Source organism: Felis catus, chromosome B1, assembly GCF_018350175.1.
Source record: "Felis catus isolate Fca126 chromosome B1, F.catus_Fca126_mat1.0, whole genome shotgun sequence".
Taxonomy (NCBI): Eukaryota; Metazoa; Chordata; class Mammalia; order Carnivora; family Felidae; genus Felis; species Felis catus.
Window position 1 is genome coordinate 103,136,153 of NC_058371.1, and position 14,510 is coordinate 103,150,662.

Here is a 14,510-nt window from a genome sequence, read left to right on the forward strand (position 1 = left end):
GTGGCAGTAACACTCTGTTTTAATTAGTAACTATCATAAAAAAGAAGCTAGAACTCTGTAATGGGCCTAAATTGCTAGGAATTATGTGTGGTTTAAATTACGCATTTATTTCAGCAGAAATGAAACCATGAATATAAAACATCTTTTAATCACTTGCAGACACAGCTTTTATCTCCTAAGATGTAACAAAATATATAATTGAAAAATACCCTTCTAAGAATGAGGGAAGCCCTCACCCTCCGTTTATTTGTCCTGGGTCTATTGAGCATTCATGTGGCAACATATGAACGGTAAAAAAGCAAAGAGTGATGTCATAACCTTGGCAACACCATGCTGAGGGAATGCTTACATTCAATGTAGCCACAGTGGATCAGTCTTCCGATAATGTAGCGAATGTTTCAATCAGCTTCATGAACCTGGTGATTCAGATTTTAGTTTTCTCACTTGGATTTATTGACCATACTCTCCGTGTATAATACGGGGAATTTTGTGTTGTTAAACTATAATTATTTGGAAGGAAGGAGGGAAAGGTAGAAATAAAATGTATCTGTCCGTTGTTATCTTCCCATGTTCATTTCTGTAGTATCTCTAGTCAGTCTATGAAGAGGTCAGAACTTTTATTTTAAAACTGATTGTATTTTTGTTGTCATTGTTAGGACAGAACTTATTTTTCATTTTGCAGCGATGAATGAGTAGATATTGGAATTGTGACGACTATGCCTGAGTTAACAGATAGCAAGAAATAGTAAGAATTCCACATAATGTGCATGGATTAAAATTATTTTAGTCTTTTTTTCCTTAGTTATTCCAGTGATAAAGTAGTTGAGTCTAGTGACCAAGCAGTGTTCGTTCTCACACTGTTTTGCTCCCTCTTTTCTTGTCAGGTCTTGCTCTGGGGAGCCCTGCACCCATAGTACCATCCAAGTAATAAATGGAACTTGCCAGGGTCAGTTCCCATCAGCTTAGGCACCAGGAAGAAAGCATATCCCACAGTCATCTATACTGGGTCAAAGGCAAGTGTAATCTACAAAGCTAATTCAGATTATTCACTTGACCTTGAAACAATGTCTAGAACCTGTAAATGTTTATTTTGGAGCAATTATTCTGAAGAATATAATTTTTTTTTCTTTTCTAGTTGGCTCAGTCATTCATAGAAGCACCAATTAAACAAGTTATGTAGTTGAGTAGTAAACAGTAAATCGCACCAAATCTTTGCTTTCAAACTGATTTCAAAATTAAAGTCCTCAAATATTTAAATATTCCATGTAAAAATGCCTGGCCACTTAAACCCCAAAGTTAGGATAAATTTTGCCTTGTTTCCCGTTATATTACAGTGCACATTGACACCTACGACACACATAATCATGCTTCTGCATGTTATTTTTCACCTAGGAAGAAAAGGAAATACTGTGCCACTGTTGTTAAAAAGGAAAAAAAAAAAAAAAGGAATCACATAGTATGACATAGAAAAACAAAACTAATACTTTATTGCATCATATAGTGGTATGCTGATCCTAACTTCGGTTGTTTTCTGGGAAAAAAACAAAGCATGTTATGATGAGTCTGTGTTTGGACCTGTGCATAGAGATCTCTTGCCACTCCTCAGGTGACACCTGACATTTGATGTCTGTAGCCCACCAGTGCCCAAACCAGTGACAAAAGCAGGTGTGTTCTCAGCTGCTTACTTCCGAAACACATTCCCTGAACCCGAAGGTGCTATATTCACACCTTCCCCCTTTCTTTGGGTATCTTACTACAACTGCAAGCCACCTAATCTGTGTATTTTAGTATATACATATTCGGAAATATTCGGAAATTATAAACTATATAATATTAATTCACCTCAAATAAAAAAGGTATTGTTAGTTTTGCATTTTAAAAATTAAGGGTAAGGTAGTTGATCAGTAACGGAACAAAAGTGAACTAGCGATATGTTTCTGCAGATCTTTCCCTTTGGGATGAAGAGACAGACTTGACCACAGAACAGCTGGATATTGGGTCCTGTTACAATATCAGTTTTTTTTAAGCACTCACTAAGCAAAAATTGACTTAAACTTTAAAGTCCACAGACCTCAAGTCTTTAAATATAGAAACATCCAAGATTATATCTCATTATTCCTTCCGCAATTATCCATATCCCTTGGAAACTGATATATTTTAGTAAGTTGGTGGATAGTTTGGGGTTTTGATTTGTTAATTTTTCCTGTATCAAATTTGAAAAGGACATATATTTAGTATCTCATATATTTCTCTGAAATATTTATTTTTAGTTTCACTTGTGAAAACTCTGGATCTTTAAAAAAGAAAAATATGACAGAATGTATATAGTTAACTTTTCCAATGGCTCTTTTAATTGTTCTTTTGAAAGAATTTGCTGCCTTCTATATAGTTATTAGAAAAGAAAAAAAACTTTTTTAGAAACAACAGGAAATAGGGGCACCTGGGTGGCTCAGTCTGTCAAGCCTCCGACTTCTGCTTAGGTCTTGATCTCACAGTTGGTGAATTCAAGGCCCGTGTCAGTCTCTGTGCACAGAGCCTGGAGCCTGCTTCAAGTTCTGTGTCTCTCTTTCCCTCTCTGCCTCTCCTGGCCCCTGTTCACACTCTGTCTTTCTCTCTCTCTCAGAAATAAATAAACATTAAAAAAATAAAAAAGAAAGAAACAACAGGTTATATAAAGTTTGGAAAGAACTCAATAAAAACGTGATTACACGTGACTAGAAATCAGCTCAAATGAAGGGAACTCTTGGACACAGTGTGGACATTTTACATTTAATAACCAAATAACAAAAATCGAGTTAGCAACATGCACTCATGTCTGTTTTCTAATTGGAATGCTTACAGCCAGTATCACAAATAGTGGTCCTGACTGTAGTCTACAGTGACCGTACAAGTTTCTGTCTTCTCCCTAACACGAAAGCAAGGCAAACACTCTCATATTCCAGCTGTGTGCTCAGAGGACGTGTACTCCACGATCTAAAGACATAGCCGAAAAATATGGACTCTATTCATATGGGCATTTTATCCATAACTAAAAGTCATCATAACTACATCTTGTTCTCTGAGGCAATTGTCCTTGTGTACACAGATCTAGACAAAATGAGACTGAAATTTATCATTTTTAAAAAATGTTGATTTATTTATTATTTTCGAGAGAGAGAAAGAGAGTGCACAAGCACACAAGTGGGGAAGGGGCAGGGAGCCAGAGGGAGACACAGAATCTGAAGCAGGCTCCAGGCTCAGAGCCAGAGGCGGGGCTCAAACCTAGGAACCATGAGATCATGACCTGAGCTGAAGTCAGATGCTTAACCGACTGAGCCACCCCAGGAACCCCTGAAATTTATCATTTTCTAAAAGAAAGAGTAAAACCTGAACTGATCATTAGAAAGATTTGTGAAGGGTGATATCTTGTTTTTGAAATCACCATGACTGCTGTTTAATACAGAAACTATGAGGAAGTGTTTATTTGCAAAGATAGAGAATACCATATCTGGATAGTTGACAAACAAAATGAGGGGTGAAATTGTGATACTTGAAAATATTATGTTTACAAGAGAAAAGCTTGCGTAAAGGGCTTGATTTATTTAGGGATAGTTTCTCCAACTTAGGTGCGTCCTGGAGTGTAGGTGGTTACAATTTGTAGCACATGGTAGTGAAAAGTTAAACCTCAGCAATCCATGTGAACCTAAGAAATGGCTTTGATTACTCCCTTTTGTTCAGGCCATGTGTACTCTAAGCTCATGGGCATTGCCAAATGTCACATTATGCATTTTATTTCTGTAATAAAATATGTCTCTGATTAAATTATCAGAGTCATACCAAAATAATCTCACATAAAAATACACATACTTGATCATTTTAGTTATCTTGTTTAAAATACATTTAAAGACAGGTAATAAATACATGTTACCCGTTAGAATACACTAGTATATATGTCATGATTTAAATCTAAATATTATTCATATGTTGATAGCACTCAATAAATGTTGTAATTCATATTAAGTCACAGCATTCACTAAAATTCACTGATACCATCCAAAGCTTCAAGTTGGGATTGTTTCAGAAGTAACTGGATCCTATAGCTGAAGAGATATTTGCTGCCAACAGTGGTGACAGAGATCAGAAACAGCACTGGTAGTTAAAACACCTGGAAAACTGAGAGAAGACAGCAATCATTTATCTTTTGGCCTTACCAAGTCTCAAATATTTCAGTTCGAGGGGTGATCCTTCGAAGTTTGCTAAAGTGTGCTATGAACACATAGGACTTTTTTTTTATGGAAAATGAAACTGCCTCTCAAATAGAAGACAAAGATTTGATACTCCAACGATCACAGTAGCAAGTACAACCATATTAGTAGATGGACAAAAGGGCAGGTCCCCTGAGGTACTGGGGAAGGCGTCCTGCCCCCAAATGTTACCAAGGCCTCTCATGGTACTCAAATGTTACCTTTGAAAGATGATTTTTTTTTCCTTTTTAAAGTAACTTTATTTGTCAGTGTCCCCTATAAATATGAAAATACCCCTGGGAAGGAAAACAGGGGAAGGTCATTGCTAACATCTTACAGAGATGTTAATAGCTAGATAAAGCCAGACTGGAAAGAATTTTAGAGAAGGGAGATAGATACTTATCTTTGGATCTCTTAGCTCTGTCCTTTGGACAGCCTACCCTTAGTGTGTATCTGCTTTTTTCCCTTCCTCTTCCCTTCCCTTCCCACCGGTAATTGACTCTCAGTTTCTTACACTCTAGTGTAACTTATCCCCGGGGCCAGCCTCAGGGGCCACACTTGGAAGGTCTCTTGTGCTTAGTCGAATGCTCTTCTGTCACCATCTTGAAATTCTTACTTTTTGAACAAGAGGTCTTGCACTTTCCATTTTACACTGGGCCCACAAAATACGGAATTCACCTTCTTTCTTCCTTGATGCAAATTTAAGATATGGAATCTAGATGTTGAGGAATCGGTGAGGACACTTGAGATTATCTTTGCAAGGTTAGGTCTACTGAGTATTTGTATTTAAAAACATATCTTTTCAGTAAAATGAAGGAAACAGGATACTCTTTTAAATAATTGAGGCACTGAACAGATATCTGGTGTTGATCTTGTAAAGCAGAGGTCTCTAAAAAAGGGTGTCCTCTTTCCCTCACAAGATGCCTCATTATGATGAAATGAGAAAATATCAGAAACCCTATCTATACTGACTTTTATGTATAAAGAGGGAAATCTAAATATTCTGTTAACATTACGTAATAGATGGAAACATTACGTAATAGAGGGAAATCTAAATGTTCTGTTAACATTATGTATAAAGAGGGAAATCTAAATGTTCTGTTAACATTATGTAATAGATCTAATGTCAAAAGCACTCTTATTCAGTGTATCAGATGGTCAATGAAAAAGAAATAATGGCAGAGGTCACATCTTCTTTGAAGTAAAAATAATGTCAGGTGAAAATAGTGGCATTCCAATCTCCAATTCTCTGACAAGAAGTCAGCCCTACCTGAAAAAATGACATGAAGTATAGGATTACATCCAATATAATCAACTAGGATACTCACTGTGGCATAGAATGCCTTGTTATTTTATATATATGAAATACAGGTATATATTTTTTAATCACAATTCCAAAAGATTTGGGAAACAACACATTAGAGAGCCAGAGGTCTTGAACAGAAAGCTGAAAGAGCCCTCAAATAAATTAGTCACCATTGTCTTCAAAAGTATCCTTAGTTATATGTATACACATTTGATAATTCCTCTGTTACAAGTAAATAGATAATACATTCCATTATGTTCTGAAAATTTTCAGTATTCTAAGAGTTAAAAAAAAGTTGTCTAATCTGCTCTAGTAAAAATATATAAAGTGCTACATTTGGAAATTTTTATTTGAAATTTTATTGTTTATTGTAAAGTTGCTAGTTACTAACTTATGTTAAAGTTGCTTCTGTGTTTTGAATTTCACAACAGTGAATGGAAATTATTCTACTTATTAACAATATTATAACTTTGTAAAACCCATTGATTGTTTACAAGGTACTTCCACATTCATCATTTACCTTAATCTTCACAAGAACCCAGTGAGGAAGATAGTAACCCTCCTCCTGCTGAGAAATCTGAGACTCAGTTAAGAGACTTCCCTACACTCATTCACATACTTCTAAAATAAAGTAGGGACTCTTGGTTTCATAAGCAAAATTGATGGAAATGTCTAAAAATTTTTAATTGAGATTAATTGCCAAATTAATTTGCAAGGATGCATTTGCTTGGAAAATTTTTCTTTTACAATTTAATGATTAAAAAAGATCATTAATTTAGTCTCAATTGATAAGACCTTAATCACAGACAGTTTATGTGCTAGATGTTTGCTGGTTTTGGTAATTAACTTACTAGAGAAGTTTTTACAGAAAAATGATTACAATTTTCGACTTTTAATCAGTATGTGTTAAGGTACAACACTGAAAAATTAGTAATCTGCAGAATCCCTTTTTAAAATAGTGGTATTTCATAATAATAATTCATCTCTAGACTCATTCCATTATTCCACTAATAATATGGCACTTTTGAGAGAGAAGATTTGAAGTTACATCTCTTTTAAAATTATTTAAATAAATGATTCCTCCTTCTCCCAAGTTGGATGAAATTACACATTTCAGTGGAATGAAAGTTATTGTAGACACATATGATAGGATATTCCAAATATTCTAAACATTTAAAGCCCTTTAAAACATAATGAGGAATAAGTAAGTTCAAACAGTGAAGATATTTATACGCACACTCATATTAACATTTCAGCCAGCAAGGTCAATCTGTAATTGAAAACAATCTCTATATTTAAAGTTTTATTCACATTTACAAAACAATGACAACAAAGAGGCAGTTTTGAAACATTTTTTTCTCTCGGCAGGCTCTATTTTGTGTAAGGACCAATGAACATTGTTGACCCCTGACACTCACCAGCAGCAGCCTTTCCCCAATGCTTAAAAACAATTTTTTTTTAAAGGAAAACCACACCTAACGGTAGATCTTACTTTTGGAGGAGGGGAGGGATGAAATAATTGTGGTCAGTGTCTTTTGGTTTGTCATCTCTCTGTTGTAGACTTACGAGCTTGTGTTATTTCATCATAATTTACTATAAACTCTTCATTAAAAGTGACCTTGGGGTCTGCCTGCACTATCTGCCTTTTGAGTGCCCTGTTCTTTAATCATCTCTTAATCCAGACATAATAATGCAGAACATCCCAGGAACTGAGTCTGATCCTCAGCTCTCTAATCTCGACACGTGCATCTGAAATCCCTTGCTAGATCTAGTGCCTAAAAAGCCTGAGAACACTCACCTTTCAATCCGCTTAATCCATCTTTGTTTATTAAACAATATTGATGCCCTCAGATATGGTCTATCAAGGCTAACAAAAAGAATATTAAGAATTTCCTCCTGTTTATGTGATTCTTTTTTAAAACCCAACATCTTGGCCTTTCCTCTGTGTTTCTAGTCAGTCTTTAAATAGGAACCTAATCTGTTACCTGATAGATTAGGTAAATTCAGATAGAATAACCTGATGCTGAAACTCTTTCTGATACCTGTTTGAAGAGCAAGTCAAAAGATGTATCTTTTGTTGTTGAATAAAATTTTGCAACTAGTTTGAGAAGCTGTTTTATACTATTTATAGATAAATAGGACCTTTTTTCATTGTAAAAAAGCATTCACACCCACCATTTTATTTTTTATTTATTTTTTTTTAATTTTTTTTTTCAACGTTTATTTTATTTTTGGGACAGAGACAGAGCATGAACAGGGGAGGGGCAGAGAGAGAGGGAGACACAGAATCGGAAACAGGCTCCAGGCTCTGAGCCATCAGCCCAGAGCCTGACACGGGGCTCAAACTCACGGACCGCAAGATCGTGACCTGGCTGAAGTCGGACGCTTAACTGACTGCGCCACCCAGGCGCCCCCACACCCACCATTTTAAACCTCATTAACAACCCTGAGAATAAATGTTTTCCATTTATGGATGAGGAAACTCAAAGAGTATTAAGAGATTTGCTGAAAGTACAAAAGCCAATAATGGTTTGGTCAGAACTCCTTCAACTCAGATCTTCTTACTCAAAGTCTAGCGATCATTTTCTGTTTTACTTTGGCAGCCTTTTAACCGTCCCCAGGCTTGGAGACATGAGACCAGAGAGTGAGATACAGAAAGAAAAGAGAGGTGATGCATTAACTATCCTCTCTTTGAAGTTCTCTCAACTGTGAGATTGTCACGAACCAGTGTCCTTGGAGAATATTATCTCATCTCTCCGAAGACAGGGCTCTACATTTGTAGTTTGTTTTTGGCCTTGGATTTTATAAGAGGGATCGCCGAAGAAATCCATATTTTAAAACTGTTACTTGAACTTATTTCTTTTTACAAGAACACAACAACTACATACTTGTGTGCCCCTTGCTTTTTTTTTCCTTTTTTTTTTTTTTTAATCTGGAAATAATAACTTAAGGTTTAATCATTTGAACTATTTAAGGTTCCTGGTACATCTGTCTCACTCTTCTATATTTGAAGTATATTATCTTGATTACAGTATGTTTAATGACTACTTTGATTTTGTCCTTGCTTTGGCACTTGAGGCCACTTCCGAAACTCTTTGATAGCAGACAGGCTTTAATGTTGTCATATCAAAATAACTGCCAGTGGGGAGGAAAGAAGCAAAGCTTCAGGACCATCAGGTATTTGGGAGAATATGGGATTAGGTCCATGGAATCAAATGCCAATTCTTAGCTATGGTATTTACTGTTCTACGGTAATAATTATTTCTTCTTGATAGCATCTTATTTCTTAGTAGTATATTTGCCAACTTCATTAGGTATATGAATAAATTAGGATCTTGTCACAGTCTCCTAAAAAATTCCACTAGTTACTGGGCTTTAAACACAGACATATTCCCCAGAGAGAATAAACCTGCATGTCTTATTTTTTAATATAAAGAAGGTAAAAAAAAGAGAAAGCTGTGAAATTGTGTGGATGTAATAATAGTTCTCAAAGTAAAAGGAAGAAAGGAATGTATAATCTCCATGTTGTCCATGTTAAATATATGTTTAAAACATTAACATTTGGAATGAGTGAAAATTAGAAATCAGAAAGTGAGGGGGGCACAATGAGGGGCACATGGCTTGGCCAGTTGGTAGAATGTGCGACTCTTGATCTCGGGGTTGTAAGTTCAAACCCTACATTGGGTGTAGAGATTACTTAAAATATTAAAAAAAAATTTCAAGCAATGAAAATACTGGAGAAGAAAATCATCGTGCCACCATAACCAGATAATCGGTCACGGAATTGAAAGACACAGATCTACTCAAAGTGCAGCCCATGAACCATCAGCATCGTATCTCTGGGGAGCTTGTTAGAAAGGACGAGTGACAGGCAGACTTTTTGAATTAGAATCTGCATCTTCACAGGCAAGTTGAGTGATGTGAATCCACATTAAGATTTGAGAAGCACTGGTCTGTAGCATTCCTATTCTCTGATCAGAAAGTATCCCAACCAAACCATATTTCACCTATTTTCAAGGAAAAAGGTTCTCTTGAGTAATGCACTGTGTTATTCTTACATGTCCTGGTAACAGCAGAAAAAAATGCTTCCCTATACCAGGCCTCTGGACCATCCGGCACATACCACCCCTCTATGGCAGCCAGCCAACAAGTTTCCATGAGGCCCACCTCAAAAGATTAAAGAAATACTTCCCAAGTCTTTAAGTTTTACAAAACAACCTATTTTATACCCATAAAATCGCCAAAAGCATCCATAACTTGTCTCCTATTTAGCTTATTATATCTCTTATGAAACAAATCCCATAAATCAGCAATAATAGTTAATTTTATTACTTTCAATTTCATTTATTTGTTATACACAAAATGTCACGTACGTGTGCTTGGTGTTGTTCTATGACCACCATTATAACTGTCATAAACATAGCATTTCCTTTCTACAGACCCTGGGCATGTCAAGAATATGCACAAACAAAGTAAAACGGTGTGCAGTAGAAGTATGCACATAGAAAAGCACACGACTAAATTCCCTGTGGTCATAAATGTTTGAGACGTGAAGAATGAGTAGGAGTTGGCCACTGAGAGAAGCAACAAAGGTGTCCTAGGTGAAGGAGGCCACTGAGTCCTGAAGAACACACGGGAATGACAAGCCAAGTACGGACAGTTGTCGGGAATAAGTCTGGCGGAGTGAGCAGTGAGGTAAAGGACCTCATGTGCACGGACTTCATCCTCCAGTTCGGGGGAAACATCTGACTTATTTTGCTTAGCAGAAGAATGAAACATTCTTGTTCATAAAGATAATAGTGTCAGTACTGTGCAAAATGGTCAAGGAGAGCTGTGGGAAATGGGTGTGAGAAGCAATAATCTGAGGATAATCTGAGGATAATCTGAGACATTGGCAGTTTGGATAGAGAAGAGAGAACAAATTTGAGAGAATATGCAGCAGGTAGATTGGCAGGATTTGTTGGTGAACAGTGGATGGAGATCCAAAAAGGTTGGATAATGTTGAGGTTCTTCATTTGGTACGTGGCAGGACTGTGCTGCTGAGCTAATTAACACCAGCGTGTACTTGTTTTCATGCGGCATCTCAGGTAACTCTTGAGCAGCCTGGTCAGGAACACTATTCCATTTGAGTCAACACGGAAACCAGGGTGAATCAAGAAGCTGTGGGGACTTAATCTGCCCATGGACTCAGTGGTACAGAAGTGCTTGGCAGAGGAAGGCATAGAGCCCAAATTCAAACTCCTCACCAGCCTGAGTCTGGCTTGGTGAGGCCAGTGCTGAGCCACTTCACACCTTTGAATGTTAGATCCTGAGCATCAGAAGGAAAACGGGCCTGGAGCTAAGAATCAGCCTCGAGGCCTTGGCAAACAACCACCCCCAACTTCCTTGCATAGTCCAGAATCTGATGGGAGAGATTTCAGATTACCCTCTTCTTTGCAATAAATTCCTTGAAATCAGTATAATTAAGCAAATACTTATTTAGTGCCTACTTTGTATAAGAACGAAAAAAGTCTATATAGGAGATACAAGGATGAGTAAAAAGTAATCGTTTCCAGGGGACATGTACTTGAGTAAACTCATGTTGCTTCATGGAGAGCTTTTTTTTTTTTTTTTTTTTAAGGACAGGAAAAAATATTAAAATAGCTATAATTCAAGGAAGATAAGAAAGTGCCATAAGAATCAAAGTCTCTGGCTTCACTGGAAGACCTTAATTCTGCCTTATCCTCCTCTTATGTCTCCAGGGATCTTGCAACAGGCACTTAATAAACACTAGTTCACTCACTGACAGTTTACAGGGAGAGCTCAGATAACAAACCATCTAAGTAAACACTATGCCCTTACAATCCTATTAAGAATCTTCCTGCAGGTTTTATAGCCCTTTTTTTTCTTTTTTTCTTTTTCTTTTTTTGTTTTGTTTTGTTTGCAGTGTCTCAGTCCAGAAAGTCAGGAAGCATCCTTCCTCTGTCAGAACACCTACTCTTTAAACCGCTCTGTTCTGTTTAACAGCTTTGTCAGGTAAGTCTTTATTTTATTGAGCCCCAATCTCCATCCCTATAGTGCCATGCGGGCAGCTGGTACTAGCTGGGCCAGCCAGAGTGCTTCTAATCCCTCTTTCATCTGATAACAGACCTTAAAACATCTGGTGTCACCGCCCATCCCAGCATTCCTGGATTTAACACTGCCAGTCCTTCCTCGCCTCATGTGACTGTGGCCGCCTCACTGAGTCAGTGCTGTCTTCTGGTCCCTGTGGATTGTGATTGCATCCCTCTTAGTGGCTGAGGGTGACAGTTAAGGCACAGATGAGGCAGATTCCTGGACATAAAATCCAGTAGACCAAATAGGTCCTTCCCCTCAGTCTCCATGGCTTACTACTCCTCTCCATTCAATCCCCTGCTAAAATGTCACTTCCTCAGAGAGGCCATCCATGACCACTCAGCCTAGGAGGGCTCCTTCCCCCCAACCTACTCCCTCTTCTCCCCTCCAACCTCTTTGCCTGTTTCACTTTCTTCACAATGATACGCTGTCTGGAACGGTTATGTGTAGTTGTTGACTTGGTCATCATCTCCCTTACCTACTGAAGCACAGGCCCTGCAAACACAAGAACATCACACATCTTGTTCACTGCTGTGTTCCCAGTGCCCGGCACAGAGTAAGTGCCCAGTAAACATTTGTTGAATCAGCCAATGAACTCTGCAATCCCATCACACTTGCTCTTTTAGAAAAAGTTCCTGTTGTCACTGCCTTGTTGATGAGCATTGCTTTTTATTACATCACTAGAATCTGGGTTATAAAGATTTCTTTGATCAAAACTTTATGGAAGATTCAGCCCATGTGTTCAGCAGACTTAGCTGGCAGAATTACCAAAGCAATTTTTGAAACCAGGTTTGTTATAAGAACGGGAATATCTTTGAACCAGAATAATTTAAGTACCTGGTTTTTTTAGTATGGTAAGTCAAACTAAAAAGGCCTTTAAAATTTTGAAGTTTCTTTGAGAAGGTAGTATATATTACCTGAGATAGATGGAAAATATGTAAAGAAGGTAAGGTTGTTGCTAATGGGTGGGTGAAGAGCCTGATTATTTTTAGAATCTTCTGTTCCTTCTACAGTATTTTATTTTATCCTTGCTATCACTAACAAACAAAATTAGTAATGATCTCCGTTCAGAAGACATGGCGATTACTCAGTTTGGTCCACCAGTCAATCGGTATTTAGTAAATCCTTGCTATATATGTGACAAAATATCTGACAAGATTGCTGACCTTTCTCCTTTAGAGTATTCTACACTCTTTGGTGTCTCTAATGACCCTGCCAGCGATCTCTTTGCTCTCTCAAGCCTGCTTTTCCCTGCCTGTCACTGAGCTTACTACCTGCCTCATCCTTGCCCATGCCTGTGCCCTTGCCTTCATTCTCATATCAAGCCTGCTGCCTTAGGATTCCTCCGCGGATGGTGGCACTCTGCAGAAAAGTGCCCAGGAGCATCAGTTAGATGACATTTGGCAGATATGGGCTTATAGGAAGGTTTGTAAGTTGTATTTTAGCCTATCCATTTGGACACAGCTTATGAAGAAGTCTGGTCACATGCCAAACTGCAGGGCTTTCTTGTCAAATTTTCTTCATAACTTCTTTTTCTTTTTTTAATTTTTTAATGTTTATTTATTTTTGAGAGACAGAGATGAGCAGGGAAGGGCAGAGAGAGGGGGAGACCCAGAATCTGAAACAGGCTCCAGGCTCTGAGCTGTCAGCACAGAGCCCTATGCAAGGCTTGAACCAACAAACAGCAATGTCATGACCCAAGCTGAAGTCGGACACCCAACCAACTGAGCCACCCGGGTGCTCCCTTCATAACTTCTGTCTCTCTTAGTTTCCTGCTCACTGAGCATGAACAACCTGTTACCACAACTTTTTTTTTTTTTAAGTTTGTTTATTTTGAGAGAGAGAAAGGAGGGGAGGAGAGAGGGAATCCCAAGCAGGCTCCATGCTGTCAGCACAAAGCCCAATGCAGGTCTCAAACACATGAACTGTGAGATCATGACCTGAGCGGAATCTCAGTAGTAGTTTGCATCTTTGTAAACTTTGTAAAACTTAGTTTCTTTCTTATGTTGCCATCTTTCCTGTGAGGTCTGATGCACTCACCTGGACTGAAAGGGGTTCACAAGTGTAGGGCACGGAGGAGACCATCTGGGCCCACAAACCTTCAACGTGGATAGTTCTCCTGCCTGTGGTGAAAGTGTCCTGACTCAAACTGTGATTTTTCCACTGAACTGTGCCTCCTAACCTTGTGGGTGTAGGAGAGGGAAACTCTGTGTGGAAAAGAGAAGTTTTGCAAATAGGGCTCTTTGAAAAAGTAGCCTGTCCTGAGGAAGTACTTGTTCTTGCCTCCGTAGTCTTTCCCTGTGGTCCTAGGACATGATGTGGGGCTGTAGGGCCCTCTTCAGAATTCTTCCCAGGAATTCCAGCAGTTGGTAAAAAGCATAGGTTGTAAACCATGAGATACTTATCTTTTAGCTTTCCTAAGTTTTCTCTATAAAAATTATGAACCTTCACAATTACTTCCTTACTGATCTCTCTGTATAAAAATATTTTCTTCCTCACTTCTTTCCAGACCATAAATAACTCAAGAAGAAAGGATGTCTTATGTACCTGGCACCTTGTTCAGTGTTTGGCACAAAAGAAGTGCTCAGTTAACATTTGTTTGTTAACTTTTACTGCTGCAGTTCTACGTCTGTGCCTCAGCCCTGCACTTCACACCCCATCTCCCTTCCCGGCATCTGGCTCTTCTCCCCTTATCCTACTTTCTCTCTGAGTCTTGTTCTGTCTTCACCAACTCTTGGTGAGTTTTCGCTCCAACTCTGAAGGCATTTATCATATGAGCCCCCCGTTTCCTCTTGGCATTGTGCTATCTTACATTGCAGGTTACTTCTACCCATAATTAATGGCCACTCAACTCGATTGTAAGCAGCAGAACAGTCTGAATCTACATT

At 38.1% G+C, this 14,510-nt stretch overlaps 1 protein-coding gene across 2 annotated transcripts in view; it reads left to right on the forward strand.

Annotated features, from left to right (window-relative positions):
• NDNF (neuron derived neurotrophic factor) overlaps positions 1-14,510 on the forward strand; it is a 41,210-nt gene that overhangs the window by 2,973 nt on the left and 23,727 nt on the right. Inside the window, exon 2 of one of the 2 annotated variants that reach the window (XM_006930885.4) lies at positions 11,456-11,544. The exons of the other annotated variant lie outside the window; for it this stretch is intronic. The gene's annotated coding sequence lies outside the window, so the exon portion shown is untranslated. The remainder of the gene's footprint in view (positions 1-11,455; positions 11,545-14,510) is intronic. 2 annotated transcript variants of the gene reach the window in all.